Below are 18,657 nucleotides of genomic sequence, written 5' to 3' on the forward strand. Positions count from 1 at the left end.
CTCAGGTTGGTCGGCCGCACCCAACCTGAGTCTCTAGGACTTTGCACACCGCGTTTCTATTCCTAAGTATGTTGTCGAGCTGGGAATTGATCCTCAGGCTGATTTTATGAATTGACCTGAGTCTCAGGGGATACTAGGGCCAGCGGTTTGATTTCTCCTTCAGGTGCATCCCGGATATTAGGCCAACACGCACCTTGAGGGGTACTAGCTATACATCTCGGCAGAGATTACATTGCATAATTCAGAATTAAATTCATAAAAATCATCCCATGGCCGAGGTGGTGCACCACCTCGGATACAGTCAGGCGTTGGTGCTCGGCTACAATAGACACCCCAGAAGCAGTCTAGCATAAAGCTCGGACGCCAGTGGCTTGCTCCATAGAGGGCATTTCTGGCATTAAGCTCGGCTAAACTCCTTAACCTTTTTTGAACCAAGGTGATCTATCACACCTCGAATACAGTCCGGCGTTGGAGCTTGGAAATAGTCCGGCATTGGAGCTTGGACATAGTCCGGCATTGGAGCTCGGATACATTCCAACGATGGAGCTCGAAAGCGGCCCGACGTTGGTGCTCGGCTGCTAAAGATACCTCGAATGCAGTCCGACATTGGAGCTCGAACGCAAGAGGACGTTGCCGCTTGGGAACAACTTCAAACCCGAGGTATGGCATAAAAATAACAAGGCATTGATAAAGGCCGGAAACTTAAAGGGGCTCCTCGGATACCCGACGTGTAAACTCTTCGGATCACTTTGGCGATCCTCAAGATCGAAGATGGGAAGATTTGTTGAACCAGTTTTCAAGACCGGCGACCGAAGATGAAGAACAGTTCGGAAGAATCGAGGAGCGTCCCCAACTTGAAGACCGGTCCAGGGGGCTATTGACGGTGTCCTGGACTAGAGGGTACTCACCACGTCGTCTCCCAATCAGTTAGATTGGGCCGAGGACCCCCATGGCTGCATACTCATGAGCCAGTTCGGACAACCCCTGTCGCATACAAGGAAGACTCCACAAGACTTGGTGCCCAAGACGAGGTCTCTCCTAAACCCTAGGCCTCCAGTGTCTTATATAAACCGAGGCTAGGCTAGTCAATAGAAAATCTCATATTCATTACTACAATCTCATGGTAGATACATGTACTTTGTACTACACCCCATACAAATACAATCAAAAGTAACATGTAGGGTATTATCTCTTCAAGAGAGCCCGAAGCTGGGTAAAACCCGTGTCCATGTTACCAGCGCTCCAAGATGCCTAGCTTAGGACCCCTACTACGAGATACGCAGGTTTTGACACCGACACGCGTCACTAAGGGGGGGAATGGCAGTTCATGAACTTGGCGAGGCGCAGCGTGGGCGCGAAGCGGAGCGCGAACGTTGGCAGCAAGCGCATATGCCCATCATTAAAACTACGCTTCTCGAGGCGATCTATGGCAGGGGATCGGAACCACTCGTCAATCTTGGCTCAGTCATTGCCATTGGAACAGAACTTGACCGTGATAACGCCTTTGATTGGGCCATGGTGACTGCCGAGGATCTGGGAGAACGCATCCAAGCTTTTGTGATAGCCATGGCAGAGCTTGTGGGCTCGAGGAGGTCGATAGGGGTGGGGAGCCATAGGGGGCACCACCGCCAGGAAAGGGCGTTTGTCCTCGCCCGATATTTGATTGGGAGGAGGGATATGATGACTATCAACATATCATCGGGGAGGTTGTTGATGAAGTCTAGGCCTGCTGGAGTCGCTTGCGGTTCTTTCTCGACCCGCCTCCGCTTTTTGGAAGCCTCGTTCTCCACCTCGGCAGCGACAAAAAGCTCTGTCTCGATATTCACACCATGCTCCGGTGCTTTAGCAGCCCCGGCGTCACCACTCCCTTCGATGGGGCGCTTTGGCGGCATCCTCGTACACTGACGTCTTTGAGGACTCAGAGCGGCGTCGAGGAAGCGGGCGGAGAGACAGGAATTGTGTGTGTGGCGAGGATGGGGGGATGCGGCCGCTCGACGGCGCCATTAATATAGACCAGTGGGAGTAAGGCAGGCGGTGGTCCAAGGCTGTCTCGCTTCCCGATGAGAAAGACTGCTTAATCTCTAGAATGAATGAAATCTATGCTTAATTACTGAATTTTAGTTGCAAAAAATAGATAGTGCTATTGATTTTTAGCTGCATATTTTGAAAAATCGCAGTGTCTCTTGGCTTAGCACCGAAGTGTGGCTTTAATTTTCATACCATAATCTGAACCGTTTGCGTTGAAGAGATGCACAGATCCTACGTTGAACAGCTCGTACGCTTCCCGGTGAGCCTACGCACTGGACTGCGCTTGCACGCCTCCCGTTCAGCCAAGCAGATGTCCACACGGCACCTCCTATAGCCATTAAAACCAAGACACGTGGCATCACGTGAATGGTTAACAGAACGCACACGATTTGAATTATACAAACGTTTGAGATATTAAAGTGGCAGCTATTTTTTCAAAATGCCTTTGTTGGATGTTATTATTCGAGTGCGCCTTCTCTCAAAATGGACACGAAAAATACCACAGCATGTCGGGTGCCATTCCATGATAGCATGCCAAGTTTCATGAATTTCAAACGAGTTTTAGATTTACTAGAATTTTAAAACAAAGTATATCAATGTTTTGCTGGGAATCAACGGTGCCCTGGTGTTTGAAATCCATTCCCATTTCTTGCATGGGACCTAAGCATGCACCGAAGGACACAGATTTGATTTTTCAACTAATTTATATGCAGTGGAGCATGTGCATGTAGTTCAAATTTGAATTATGCACATAAATGCATTGAAAACTCATTTAATGCAAAAAATGTCCAAATGAACCCCGAAAAATCACAAAAAATGACACAACACTCCTGTTGTTCTATGTTGACACGAGAAAAAATTTGAAAGCAATAAGAGGCAATGGATATTGTTTTGTCCCCAAAGGTGGGGCATTCCCTATCGAAACCATCATGCTTGTTGTGATAAGCTCTGGTTTGTGAGAATCTTATACCCAATCCTGCCCCAAATGGGACAAATTTTTTACCATGGCATGTTGATGCCGCTCCATGATACCATGCCAAGTTTCATGAATTTCAGACAAGTTTTGGATTTACTAGAATTTAAAAACAGGTACCTCAACATTTTGCCGGCAATCAACGGTGGCAGGGTGTTTGAAATTCATTCACATTTCTTGCATGGGACCTAAGCATGCACCCAAGGACACAGATTTGATTTTTCAACCAATTTATATGCACTGGAGCATGTGCATGTAGTTCAAATTTGAATTATGCACATAAATGCATTGAAAACTTAGTTAATGCATAAAAATATCCAAATGAACCCCGAAAAATCACAAAAATTAACACAACACTCTTGTTGTTCTATGTTGACACGAGAAAAAAATTGAAAGCAATAAGAGGCAATGGATATTGTTTTGTCCCCAAAGGTGGGGCATTCCCTTCCGAAACCATCATGCTTGTTGTGAGAAGCTCTGGTTTGTGAGAAGCATATACCCAAACCTACCCCAAATGGGAAAAAAATACCATGGCATGTTGATGCTGCTGCATGATAGCAGGATGCTGCTAACGCATTAGTTTTTTTACCATGGCAAGTTTCATGAATTTCAGACGAGCTTTGGATTTACTAGAATTTAAAAACCAGGTATATATCTCAATGTTTGCGGCCGAGTGATGGTGGCAAGGTGTTTGACATTCATTCTCATTTCTTGCATGGGATCTAATTAAGCATGCAACCAAGGACATAGATTTGATTTTTCAACTAATTGTATGCATTAGAGCATGTGCATGTAGTTCAAATGTGAATTATGCACATGAATGCATAGAAAACTCAGTTAATGTATAAAAATGTCTAAGCGAACCCCGAAAAATCCTAAAAATTGACACAACACCCCTGTTGTTCTATGTTGACACTAGGAAAAAATTTGAAATCGACAAGATGCAACGGATATCGTTTCGTCCAGAAAGGTGAAACGTTACCTACCGAAACCATCATGCTTGTTGTGAGAGAAGCTCTGGTTTGTGAGAAGCTTATACCATAACCTGGCCCAAATGGGACAACATTTTTTTACCCTAGCATCTTGATGTCGTTCCATGATAGCATGCCAAGGTTCATGAATTTCAGACGAGTTTTGTATTTACTAGAATTACAAAAGCAAGCACATCAACATTTGCGAGAGAGCAACGGTGCCATAGTGTTTGAAATTCATCTCCATTTCTTGAATATGACGTAAGCATCAATCCATGGACACATATATCATTTTACAACCCATTTTGGTTCACTGGAGCATGTCCATGTGGTTTAATTTTGAATTGTGCCTGAAATTCCTAGAAAACAAAGTTACCGTATAAAAGTGTCCAAACGAACCCTGAGTAATTCCAATTTTTTGGACGACACACCTATAGTTGCATGTTCACTATAGATAGATGTTCTAGCAATTCAAACACCATCCTTTGCAGTTGTGACCCCATTATGTAATTCAAATCAAGATGAAAAATCAAGTAGATCCCACACAGTTTATTATCACCAACCGTGTGAGATGCAGTACAAAATATCCTGGAGCACCATCGGTGTATAGTACGCCTATGGCTTACTCGAGAAGTGTAGGATCTTGAAGTATGTCTAGAGGGGGGTGATTAGACTACTTGACCAAATAAAAACTTAACATTTTCCCAATTTTAGTCTTTGGTAGATTTTAGCAAACTTAGAACAAGTCAAGCAATCTTAACACAATTCAAGCAAGCATGCAAAGAGTATATGAGCAGCGGAAAATGAAGCATGCAACTTGTAGGAATGTAAAGGGAAGGGTTTGGAGAATTCAAACGCAATTTGGAGACACGGTGATTTTTGAGTCATGGTTCCGATAGGTGGTGCTATCGTACATCCACGTTGATGGAGACTTCAACCCACGAAGGGTAACGGCTACGTGAGTCCACGGAGGGCTCCACCCAAGAAGGGTCCACAAAGAATCAAACTTGTCTATCCCACCATGGCCGTCCCCCACGAAGGACTTACCTCACTAGAGGTAGATCTTCACGAAGTAGGCGATCTCCTTGCCCTTACAAACTCCTTGGTTCAACTCCACAATCTTATTGGGGACTCCCAAGTGACACCTAGCCAATCTACGAGACACCACTCTCCAAGAAGTAACAAATGGTGTGTTGATGATGAACTCCTTGCTCTTGTGCTTCAAATGATAGTCACCCCAACACTCAACTCTCTCTCACAGGATGTCGATTTGGTGGAAAGAAGATTTTGAGTCGAAAGCAACTTGGGGAAGGCTAGAGATCAAGATTCATATGGTAGGAATGGAATATCTTGGTCTCAACACATGAGTAGGTGGTTCTGTCTCAGAAATGGTAAGTTGGAAGTGTAGGTTTGTTCTGATGGCTCTCTCCACGAATGAAGAGGAGGTGGAGGGGTATATATAGCCTCCACACAAAATCTAACCGTTACACACAATTTACCAATCTTGGTGGGACCGAATCAAGCAACTCGGTCAGACCGATTCAGTAAACAATGTGACCGTTAGGGTTTTGGGTGGGACCGACATGCAACTCGGTAGGACCAATATGGTTAGGGTTAGGGCATAACGTAATCTCAGTGAGACCAATTACTCAAACTCGGTGAGACCGATTTTGGTAATAAGCTAACCAGAGAGTTGGTCAGGTAAACTTGGTGGGACCGGTTCGCTCATTCCAATGGGACCGGAATGTTTTTTTTTGACAAAAACAGTGGGGGAAATCCCCACTGTGATTCTCTTTTCATTAAAATAGGGGGACAGTTACATATGGATTTACATGATGGATATAATTCATGACATTGATGAGTCTACAAATGATCTAGCCAGCTTTGCATGCCCTCTTTCAATCCTGGTTTTGCCTTCTTTGTAATCATGCAAAAGTGCTCCTTGAAAGTGGCAATACAGAATGTCATATTTTTGACCTTGTTGTCAAAAATTATGCTATTTCTGTGTTTCCATAGACTCCAGCATCCAGCAATCAGACATTCTTTAAAGCATCCATGTGTATCTTGCTTCCTTCCCTCCAGGAGCATTTCTATGAGGTTATGATCAGTGTTCCATTGGTAGCCAATGTTCATCCAAAAGTTTTGACTGAAATCACAGCTAAAAAACAGATGCATTAAATGTTCATTAGGTTCATCATCACATAATTCACACTTACTAGTCTCAATGTAGAAATTCTTCCTTTTTAGTAGATCTCTAGTGTTTAATCTGTCTTGTAACAAGAGCCAGAAGAAGAATTTCTGCTTTGGTAAAGAGCATGATTTCCATATCCATTGATAGGGTTTAGGTGCATCAACAGGGTTTCCCATAAGTTCAAGGTATATTCTCTTGTTAGAATACCTTGTGGCACCCCAATAAAATTTCCAAGAATCTGGCAGGTGCTGATTCTCTCTGTTGTTAATCAGTTCTATAAGGTTGATACTCTGTTGTACAGCAATAGAGTACATGGGCAGGTGGAACAAATCATAAAATTCACTAACATCCATGTTGCTGACAGTTGCAAGAGTTATGTCAGCATTCTTTGCATAGGAAAATAGCTGAGGCATTTACTGTGATATTGTATAAGAACACCACTTATCTGACCATAGCTTAATTGTATCACCTCTCCCAGCATAACATATAGTCATGTTTTTAAAGTCTTGCAAATTCGAGAAACAGTCTCTCCACCAAAAGGATCCCCTCATTGTAGGGAAACAAGGTATCTCATCATTATCATAGTAATTGTTCCATATAAGGTTAACCCAGGGGATATCCTGCTTATTGAAGAATTTGTAAAGAAATTTTATAAGCAGAGTTTTGTTTTGTGTTCTCAGATCTAACACACCCAATCCCCCAGCCTTTTTTGGCAAGAAAACATTATCCCATTTAACAAGGCAATTTCCTTTTTTATTGATATCCTTACCATACCAAAGGAAGTTCCTGCCAGATTTTTCAAAGTGATCCAGTATGGTGAGAGGTACTCTGATGCAACACATAGCAAAAATTGGCAGAGCAGCAACTATGGATTTGAGATGTACAAGTCTTCCAGAATATGACATTAATGAGGCAATGCCGGAAAGTCTATGATCAAGTCTTGATACCATGGGCATCAAGTCTGCCACTTTAGGTCTTGTAGATCCCATTGGTAGACCAAGATATGTGAAAGGCATAGATTCTTTTTTGCAATTGAAGGAATTTGCCAGCTCTTGAGCTTTATCATCAGACATGTTGATTGGTACCATGGATGATTTACTATAATTTACAACAAGTCCAGTGAATTTTGAGAAGTTGTCAAGTATATCAATGAAGCTTCTAATTTGAACTTCATCAGCAGGCAAGATAACCAGGGTGTCATCAGCATATTGTATGATGGGATAACTTTCAGTAAAGTTAGTCTCAATGGGCAGAGATAGTGTTCCATTTCTCCATGCATCATTAACCATGATTTGCAATAATTCTCCAACCATAACATATAGAAGAGGGGAAAATGGATCTCCTTGTCTGACACCACACTTACATTGAATGCATTTACCTAGAACACTATTAAGGATGACAGATGTGGAAGCAGTAGATAGGATAGATGAGACCCATCTAATCCATTTCTTGGTAAATCCTAGATGCTGCATCATGTATAAGATAGCCTTGTAGCTCACTTTATCAAAAGCCTTAACAAAGTCAATCTTAAAAATAATGATCTCTTTCTTGGATTTGTGGCACATATGTATGTATTCAAAACTCCATGCAAGGCAATCCTGAATATTCCTTGTCTTTATAAACCCATATTGATTCTTGCTAATTCTGGATATAATAATCTGCTGCACTCTATTAGCAAGGAGTTTAGTACGGATTTTGATAGGCATACTTACAAGTGAGATGGGCCTATAATCATCAGGAATTTCAGGATTGTCATTTTTGGGTATCAAAGTAATGTAGGCAGTGTTAACAGGAGCTAGGGAAACAGCTTCATTGTAGAAATCATTGATGAATTTGTGGAAATAATGCTTGATTATGTGCCAGCATTTCTTCATAAACAGGCCATTAAAACCATCAGGTCCAGGAGATTTGTCATTGGGCATTTTATTGATGATATCATCAATCTCATCAGTACTGAAGGGCCTGTCAAGATCATAATGATCCTCCTCCATAGCAAGGTGTGATATGTCAAAGTTTTGTGTGCAGATTGTCTCAGTACCAATCCTATCTTCGAAAGATGCCCAAAGTATAGCAGCTTTATGATCATGATCAAATACTTGCTATCCATCCATAGTCATAAGATATGTGATGTAGTTGTGCCTAAATACATAGGTAGCAATTGCATGAAAGAATTTGGTATTTTCATCACCCAAATTTGCCCATCTGATGTTTGCCCTAATTCTCTAGTAGATTCTCTTAGCCTCCAGCAACTTGTTAGTATGCTTGATGAGCAATTTCCTGATATTCTTTTCCACCCTAGCTAGTGGTCTTTGTTCCTCAATGCCATCAAATAGTTTCACATAGAAACAACAGTTATCAATGATTTTGTTCAATTGGGAGTATTTCTTGCTCCAAGATTTCAAACCTCTTCTGATAGATTTAAACTTGGAATTTAAATTCTTAGCAGAATCAGAGAAGTGAGTGGAATTTAACCAATGCTTCTCCACAGTTTCAATAAACCCACTGAATTCAGTCCAATACTCTTCAAATCTGAATATCTGGCTTCTGGGAATATTGCTCTCAATCTGGATTTTGATAGGCACATGGTCGGATGAGATTTTAGCTAATGGAGTAGCCATAGTAGATGGATGGATAGTAGTCCAGTGGGGACTGGTAAAAATCCAATCTAACTTTTCCAATAAAGGTTGTTCTTGTTTATTGGTCCATGTGAAAGCTCTTCCTTTGAGAGGGCTTTCTGCCAGATCCAGGTTAACAATGATATTATTAAAAGTCATCATACTAGCAGGATCACCACCAGGTTTGTTTCTATTATCAGGGCTTCTTATGTAATTAAAATCACCCAGGATCAGCCATAACTTAGACTGGCTCATATTCAGACCCATAAGCCAATCAGTAAATTCCTGTTTACCTTCAGTGCTGTTAGGTCCATAAACATTAGTGAGATACCAGCAGGTACTATCCAGATTAGAAGTAAACTCAATGGTGATTTGATAATAATTTTGGGATAACACTTTGCCCTTCATTAAATTGCCATTCCAAATAGTAATTAGACCGGAATGTTATGAAAGGGAAACAGAGAGTTTACATTGTAATCTCGGTAGGACCGATTACTCAAACTTGGTGAGACCGATTTTGGTAATGGACATACACAGAGAGACTGCAATCCCATCTCGGTGAGACCGAGATCCCTATCAGTAAGATCGATTTGCCTAGGGTTTGTGGCAGTGGCTATGACATCTGAACTCGGTGGTGCCGGATAGAAAGAATTGGTGGGGCCGAGTTGGACTTTAGGTTTAGGTCATATGTGGATGTGGGAAAGTAGTTGAGGGTTTTGGAGCATATCACTAAGCACTATGAAGCAAGAACCTCATTAAGCAACACCTCATCCCTCCTTGATAGTATTGGCTTTTCCTATAGACTCAATGTGATCTTGGATCACTAAAATATAAAATGTAGAGTCTTGAGCTTGAAGCTTGAGCCAATCCTTTTATCCTAAGCATTTTGAGGGGTCCACTTTTCTCATCCATGCCATGCCATTCATTGAGCTTTCCTAAAATATTTATCTTGGAATAGTATTAGCTCAATGAGCTATATGTTGTTAGGAATTACCAAAACCACCTAGGGATAGTTTCCCTTTCAATCTCCCCCTTTTTGGTAATTTATTACAACATATAGATCAAAGCTTCGACAAATGATAATAAGATTGAAAAACATTGTCGCTTTGAGAAGTATGTGAAATGTGAGAGCTCCCCCTAAATTTGTGCATGGTTTAAGATTTGCTTTGGACTGCAAATGCACATAGAGTTAGGTTCATGAGTTACTCTCCCATGTCACATACATCTTGGTGGAGCGCTCAAAATGATAATAATCAAAATACATGCACTCATCACCAAGCAAAGTGAATGATCATATAGAGATAAAAGGATAATGTCATCCAATAAGCATTAATGTAGCATATGATCAAACACATGATCATCATAGTATCACACAGGCAATAAAGTATCTCAATAAAACGAAAGCAAACAAAGTTCAACCACAAAAAAAACAAGAGAACTCTCTCTCTCTCTCGAAGCCTATGATCTATACATTTTTCTCCCCCTTTGGCAACAAGTTACCAAAAATTTCCTAGAAAATGCATAGTATTATGTCGTCTCTCAGGCTTGGTCTTGATGTGGTGGTGTATATATGACTCCAAGGACGAAGGCATCAGTTGATGAAGTTGGAGCTGGTGGAATAGATGCTGGAGCTGGTGGCACTGAAGCTGTAGCAGGTGCAGATGAAGTTGCTCTTGTGTCTGTCACAGGCACTGCAGCTGATCTCTGAGCTCTAGGCACTCTAGCAAATGCCTCAGTGGTTGTCTTTCCCTTCCTCTCCTGCATGTCATCCTGGAGTTGCTCAACAACAGACTGGATCTCAGTTACCTTCACATCCAAGTCATAGAACTTCTGCTCCATGATCCTCTCCAGGCTCTCCTGGTTTTGAGTCGGGGTGGCCAACCCTTTCTCAATCCTTAGAGTGGATGCTATCAAGTAGCCAAGCTGATCTTGCTTGCTCTTCAGGAAGTACTCAGATGCCGCATCAATTGTTGGCATCTTGGCAGCCTTCTCAGTCCTTACCTTCTCCTTCTTTGCTTGTGCTTGCACAGAAGATGGTTCATCTTCATCCATAACCACTTGGTTGTCCTCGAAATCGGGATAGATAGGCATGTGTTCCTTGTCCAACAAGTATGTGCCAGTGCCCATCTTGGAGTTAATCAGCTCTTGGATCTGTGGGGCATACCCACAACTTCTCTTCTGTTCTGCAGCTGTCCTCTTGATAGTTTCAACAATGAGGCTCATGACCTTGACTTTTGAGGCACATCAAACAAGTGTAGCAGATTTATAGCATGGCCTCTGATCATGTTATGATCACCTGACTTGGGCAAAAGTGTGTGCCTGAGGATCCAGTTGATGGTTGGCACTCCTGACAGAAGGAAATGTATAGATCCAAACTTGTGTGTTTCAACAGCAGCATCTGGGATCTCCTTGTACATGTGTGCCATAGTGTTGTGATCCATCTTCTTCTTGGCATAGACATCCAAGTCATCCTCTTTCTCCTTTGGTGCATTTATCAGATTGGCCCATTCTTCAATAGTAGACGGTTACCTTGTACCATCAGACATCCATACTATCCTGCCATCTGGATAGAAGTGTGATGTGGAGTAGAATTGCATTATGAGCTCATCATTCCACTTTGTGAGCTTCTGCCCAACAAACTTATCCATTCCACAACCCTTGAAACTGTCAAACACTCCAGGGTAGTGTTCTTCATTTTCCTTGATGTATTTCCAATCTACCCATCTCATATCACATACTATTGGTTTCTTGTCCAGCAGCACTGTCTCATAGAAATCCTGCTGTTCCTTCGTATGGAACCTATAGTCCACAGCAGTTCTCCTCCTGACTACATAAGGATCAGTCAACCTCCACTACCTGAGTCATGCAGCCTTTCTCAGCTTCATGTTCTCAGCAACAGGATGAGCATCATTATGATCTGGAATTTTAGGCTTCAACTTTCTCAGAACATGCTCTTCATCTTCTGCTTCTTCGGCAACAACTTCAGGCACTGCGGCCTTGTTCTTCTCAGCAGCTGGGATGTTCCTGGTATTCCTCTTTGGTGCAGTCTTGGGCTTAGAAGCAGCCTTAGGTGCTTCTTTGGGCTTTGATGAAGCAGCCCCCGATCTGATGGCATCACCCATCAGCTTCTGAGCTTTGGGAGCTGGAGTAGCAGCCTCTTCTTCTTCATCTTCCATCATGGAAGGCTTTTCCAACAACACTGGCCATGGTCTTCTTGACCCTTTCCTTCCTCTTCGTTTCAATCACTTATTTTTCCTTGGGTTCTGATCTCTCAGTTTCCTGAGTTGATGCTCTGACTTTCAGCATAGGAGACCTCTTGGTAGGGACTTTCCTGTTCAGACCTGGCTTGGTGGCTGCAGCAGTGCCATATTCCTTCTTGAGCACTTTCGTGAATGTGGCCTCATCCTCTTCTGCCACATAGTCTTCATCCTCAGAGTCTGAGGTTTTCTTCTTCCTGTTCCTGGTGGCATCTTTGGGTAAGTTGCTTGGGGTGCTCCTGCTGCCCTCATCTGAGGAACTAGAGGGACTAGTGCCCTCACTCATAGGAACCTGCTCCTCTTCCCTGTTCTGGCTATCACTCTGATCAGACATGTTGCAAACACTGACTGCTGACCCTGTGAATAGATGTAGATGAGATAGAGGGGATGAGCATCACAAAATACAGAAGTTTTTGCAAAAGAATGAGTCAAAAACTTAGTTTTAATTTTCCACAGAAAGCATTTCGGATCAACCGATTTGTAAACTCGGTGATACCGAAGCAGCTTTAGGAACCTGAACTAGTGAACTCGGTCCGACCGAGTCACAGTTCGGTGGCACCGAGACTGCTAGGGTCTCACAAAGTTCTGAATTCGGTCACACCGATTTGCAATTCTCGGTCAGACTGAGAGTTACATGTGCAATGGCCTTGGCCAAATCGGTGGAACTGATTTCTACAACTCGGTGGGTCCGAGACGGTTTCGGCGGAAACCTAACCCTAGAATTTTTAATCCAAACCTAAACTAAGGATTGTTTTGACTAGATAAGATAGTTTCAATCGTGACAAGATTCATGACGAACACAATGTGCTAGGAATCAGATAGGGATAGCACAGTGATCAAGTCCATACCCTAGCTCGGTGATGGACTCTCTACGGCGGCAATGGTGGTGTTGATTCCCATTGACGGTGGCTGAGACCAGCGGTGGGAGGCGGCTGGCGACGAGGAGGACGATCCGGAGACCCTGGAGGCAGAGTGGGCTGAGCGCGGGCGGAAGTGTTCGGAGAAATTTCTAAAAAAATGCCCGTGGGTATATATAGCCCGACCCTATCGATGTGACCAAGTGGAACAACTCGGTGGCGCCGAGATGCATTACTGCAAGCAGTTACTGCAACTCGGTGAGACCGAAATGTTCAAATCGGTTGCACCAAGATTGAAAACCTAGATCGACTTAGTGATCTCGGTATGACCGAAATGGAAGAATTGGTCAGACCGAAACGCACAAATAAGTTTTGGAATTTTAAGTCCATGACGAATCGGGGACTCCGAGTGCTCCTCACACAGAGTGGTTCAAATCTGACTTGATCAAATTTTGTGATGTAGCATGAATAGAGTTTGAGACAAGAAAAGCATATATAGCTAGAGAAGGTTCTTAGGCATTCTTGTCCATCCACTTGGCAAAAGGAAAAAAGGAAACCAAACAAGCAAAACTACAAGTGGATGTCCTCGAATGAGTAAATTATGCATTCAACATGCTCACACAATAAAAAGACAAATGAAATATGTGGCAAAGAATGCATAACCAAACTAGCATCTATCAAGCAATTGGCGATGACTCGGTCATCTTTATACGAGTATATTGACTTAGGAGTCAAATGAGAACATTTGATCATAGGCCATACTCATCGTTTAAGCTCAAGTGGGGTTACCACCTTTACATAAAGCATTGATGTGTTAACACCATTAGAGTTGCTTTAGCTCAATTCTTAGAGTAAAGCTCCCCCTAGATGTGAGATCTCCCCTTAGAGGGATGAAATAACCTTGGGTTTTGTCAATGATGACTTCATGTAGGTGTTGAAGATGTCGATGCTCAATTTTGATGTAGATCATTTGGAGCAATCCTTTGGAGTGAGTTGCACTTTCAATACCTACACGGGTTAGTCCCACAAGGAACAAATAAGGATATCCATAGACATAGAGTGATGCACACACAAGATGATATCTATGAAAGCATTAGGTTACCTTGTCCCTTATCTTACCAACAAGAGGGTTTTGACTCCTTGAACTAGTGCAAGATGTGAAAGTTGATTGCACTTGTCCTTGCCAAAATGATGTGAGTGAAGAATGTTGGCGGAGTCACCCTCAAGAACTCTCTAGTTCTTCTTCTTCGGGATCCACACCATGTTGATGGGAATCCTTGGAGTTGTAGTCATACTTTATGAAGTAGAACTTGATGTAGTCTTGGGAACCCACTTGACCAAGGCCTTGGGAACTTCTTCAAATGCATCAATCTCCTCTTGAAGCTCATCCTTGCCTTTTTGCTTGTGGTCTTGTGGTGGAAGATCATTTTGAGCTTGTGTCCCTTTGAAGGAAGTAGGATCATACTTCTCTTGTTGAGGAACAAACTTCGTCTTGGGGAATTGATCTTCTTCCCACTCAACTCCATTGGCATTGAACTTTCGTTCAAAACGAACACCTTGGTTCTTCCGGTGCCTTCCTTGCTTGCGTACAATTTCCTCAAATTGCTTACTCCCGGCAAGGCTCTTGTAAACACCTTTCTCTATAATTCCTTTCAATAAACTATTTTCTTGCTCAAGTGTAACTTGGCTAAGAGAATCATTGGTGGAATCAAGAGAACTACTAGAAGCAACGACATTGGATTTAGCATGATTATTGTTACTACTAGAGGAAGAATCCTCCTTGTTTTGTTACTAGACTTGACTTGAGGCATGTAAGTAGATAAGAGTAAACGCTTGGCAATGTAAGAAGAGCTTTTCTTGCGAAGATCATAATTGATTGCCTTTAAGAACTCATGCTCGTGCTCAAGGTTGAGCTTTTCAAAGCGTAACTTCTCATGAGTCCTTAAAAGCTCTCAATGATCCCCTAAGATAGTTTCATGAGCTAAGAGTGTTTAGTTCTTTAGTTAGGAGCTCAATCTTCTCCTTATCATCGTCATTCATTTTATCTTGATTAGCATGATTAATTGACATTTCATCATAGTATTCATCACTAGAGTTGTCAATAAGTAAATCATCATCACCTAGCAAGTCATCTTCATCACTATTGAAATCAACATACTCGGGGTGTGTTACCTTTGGGCCTTTAGCCATGAAGCATCTTCCAAGTCCTTCATTTGGTGAATCAAATATGTCGTGGGAGTTGGTTGACACAAGTGCTAGACCGGCAACACCTTCATCTTGAGTATGTTCAGAGTCGGAGTGATAGCTTCTCTCGGAGTGATGTTCAGAGTCGGAACCGGATACCCATTCACAAACATGAGCTCGATGTCTTTGTTTTGTGTAGCTCCTTGATGACTTGTCCTTCCTTTCAGAATCCATGCTTCTCCGGGATGTTCTTCGTTCATAACAATCATCTCTACTCCTTCTCTCTCTCCCTTGGTGGTGATTCTTCTCTTCTACTTCTTATCTTAGGTGAATCTTCTCTTCTTTTGTAGGGAGCCGTACACTCATTGGAATAGTGTCCGAGTCTTCCACAGTTGTAGCAATTTCGCTCTCGACTGGAAGATCTTTTGTCATTGTAGGACCTTGACTTGGAACTTCTTTCCTTGCTTCTACTCTTGTAGACTTTGTTGAAGTTCTTCACCATTAGGCTCAATTCTTCATTGAAGGTTTGTTTCTCACTTGATGATGTGGGAGCTTCACATGAGGCTTTGTAAGCACCACTTGACTTGTTGTGCAGCTCATCCTTATCCTTGAGTGACATCTCATGAGCAACAATTCTTCCAATGACCTCCGTTGGCTTGAGATTCTTGTAATTGGGCATCATTTGGATCAATGTGCACACAGTATCATATTTTCCATCCAAGGCTCTTAGGATCTTCTTGATGATCAATCTGTCAGTCATCTCTTCACTTCCTAAGCCGGCAATCTCATTTGTGATGAGAGCAAGCCTAGAGTTCATTTCAGCGACGCCTTCACCATCCTTCATCTTGAACTTGTCAAGTTGACTTTGAAGCACATCCAATTTGGATTCCTTGACAGAGTCGGTACCTTCATGCATATCAATCAAAGTGTCCCAAATTTCCTTTGCATTCTCAAGACGGCTGATTTTGTTGAATTCTTCGGGGCACAATCCGTTGAAGAGGATATCACAAGCTTGAGCATTGTATTGCAGCATCTTCAACTCTTCCGTGCTAGCTTCACGGTTCGGTTCTCACCCATCAAAGAATTCACCTTGCTAGCCAATACAAACAATAGCCCAAACGGCGGGGTTATGTCCGAGAATATGCATTTTCATCTTATGCTTCCAACTAGCAAAATTAGTACCATCAAAGTAAGGACCTTTACGGTGGTAGTTTCCCTCGCTAGACACCATACTCTCCTAGGTTGTGAAACCAAGGCTATGACCACCAAAAGCTATGGAAATAAAAGCAAAAGGAGACCAAAGCTCTGATACCACTTGTAGGATTTTGAAGTATGTCTAGAGGGGGGTGATTAGACTACTTGACCAAATAAAAACTTAACCTTTTCCCAATTTTAGTCTTTGGAAGATTTTAGCAAACTTAGCACAAGTCAAGCAATCTTAACACAATTCAAGCAAGCATGCAAAGAGTATATGAGCAACGGAAAATAAAGCATGCAACTTGCAAGAATGTAAAGGGAAGGGTTTGGAGAATTCAAACGCAATTTGGAGACACGGAGATTTTTGAGCCGTGGTTCCGATAGGTGGTGCTATTGTACATCCACGTTGATGGAGACTTCAACCCACGAAGGGTAATGGCTGCGCGAGTCCACGGAGGGCTCCACCCAAGAAGGGTCCATAAAGAAGCAACCTTGCCTATCCCACCATGGCCGTCGCCCACGAAGGACTTGCCTCACTAGCGGTAGATCTTCATGAAGTAGGCAATCTCCTTGCCCTTACAAAGTCCTTGGTTCAACTCCATAATCTTGTCGGAGGCTCCCAAGTGACACCTAGCCAATCTAGGAGACACCACTCTCCAAGAAGTAACAAATGGTGTGTTGATGATGAACTCCTTGCTCTTGTGCTTCAAATGATAGTCTCCCCAACACTCAACTCTCTCTCTCACAGGATTTCGATTTGGTGGAAAGAAGATTTGAGTGGAAAGCAACTTGGGGAAGGCTAGAGATCAAGATTCATATGGTAGGAATGGAATATCTTGGTCTCAACACATGAGTTGGTGGTTCTCTCTCACAAATGGTAAGTTGGAAGTGTAGGTTTGTTCTGATGGCTCTCTCCACAAATAAAGAGGAGGTGGAGGGGTATATATAGCCTCCACACAAAATCTAACCGTTACACACAATTTACCAATCTCGGTGGGACCGAATAAAGCAACTCGGTCAGACCGATTCAGTAAACAATTTGACCATTAGGGTTTTCAGTGGGACCGCCATGCAACTCGGTAGGACCGACATGGTTACGGTTAGGGCATAACGTAATCTCGGTGAGACCGATTACTCAAACTCGGTGAGACCGATTTTGGTAATAAGCTAACCAGAGAGTTGGTCAGGTAAACTCGGTGGGACCGGTTCTCTCATTTCTGTGGGACCGAAATGTTACGAACGGGAAACAGAGAGTTTACATTGTAATCTCAATAGGACCGATTACTCAAACTCGGTGAGACCGATTTTGGTAATGGACATACATAGAGAGATTGCAATCCCATCTCGGTGAGGTCGAGATCCCTATCGGTAAGACCGATTTGCCTAGGGTTTGTGGCAGTGGCTATGACATCTGAACTCGGTGGCGCCGGATAGAAAGAATTGGTGGGGCCATGTTGGACTTTAGGTTTAGGTCATATGTGGATGTGGGAAAGTAGTTGAGGGTTTTGGAGCGTATCACTAAGCACTATGAAGCAAGAACCTCATTAAGCAACACCTCATCCCTCCTTGATAGTATTGGCTTTTCCTATAGACTCAATGTGATCTTGGATCGCTAAAATATAAAATGTAGAGTCTTACGCTTGAAGCTTGAGCCAATCCTTTTATCCTAAGCATTTTGAGGGGTCCACTTTTCTCATCCATGTCATGCCATTCATTGAGCTTTCCTGAAATATTTATCTTGGAATAGTATTAGCTCAATGATCTATATGTTGTTAGGAATTACCAAAACCACCTCGGGATAGTTGCACTTTCAAGAAGGTTCGTCGGCTATAGTCCAAAGCTCACTCTAAATAAGGGACCGTGTCTGATGACACTTTGCGCGCCAGTTTTTTTGCTGAAGAGATTCCAAATTTTCGGCTTCCGCAGAAATATCTACCTCCACACCCCCTCTCTCTTACCGAAAGCCACATTTCCCCTGTTTCCGCCTTCCTTTCCAATTTGAAAGCTTCACTCCTTGCTTGCAGCACCGCCTCCTCGCCGGCGACCCTCCTTCACGCTGCTCGGCCTCGCCTATCCAGGCAGGTAATCCGCACCCGAACCCTATCCTCCTCCTCCTTCCACATCCCACATGCCCCAACCGCCGGTGCAAGCGCGACACCTTCCACCCAAATCACCGACCCCTCCACCAAATATGCGTCGTCCTAAGCCATGGTGCACGCAGTATAGCCAGGATCTCAAGGAGCATTTGGCAGCGGAGAAGCAAATCGGGGCCGCATGCGCGGATGAGGTCGCGATGGCTGCCATTCGTGCCGACCCCCAGATCTTGGAGGATCACCTCACCGTCGATGCCACCGTCCATGCCTCGTGTGCCGATGCTGCAACAC

Source organism: Triticum dicoccoides, chromosome 3B (genome assembly GCF_002162155.2).
Source record: "Triticum dicoccoides isolate Atlit2015 ecotype Zavitan chromosome 3B, WEW_v2.0, whole genome shotgun sequence".
In the NCBI taxonomy this organism is placed as follows: Eukaryota; Viridiplantae; Streptophyta; class Magnoliopsida; order Poales; family Poaceae; genus Triticum; species Triticum dicoccoides.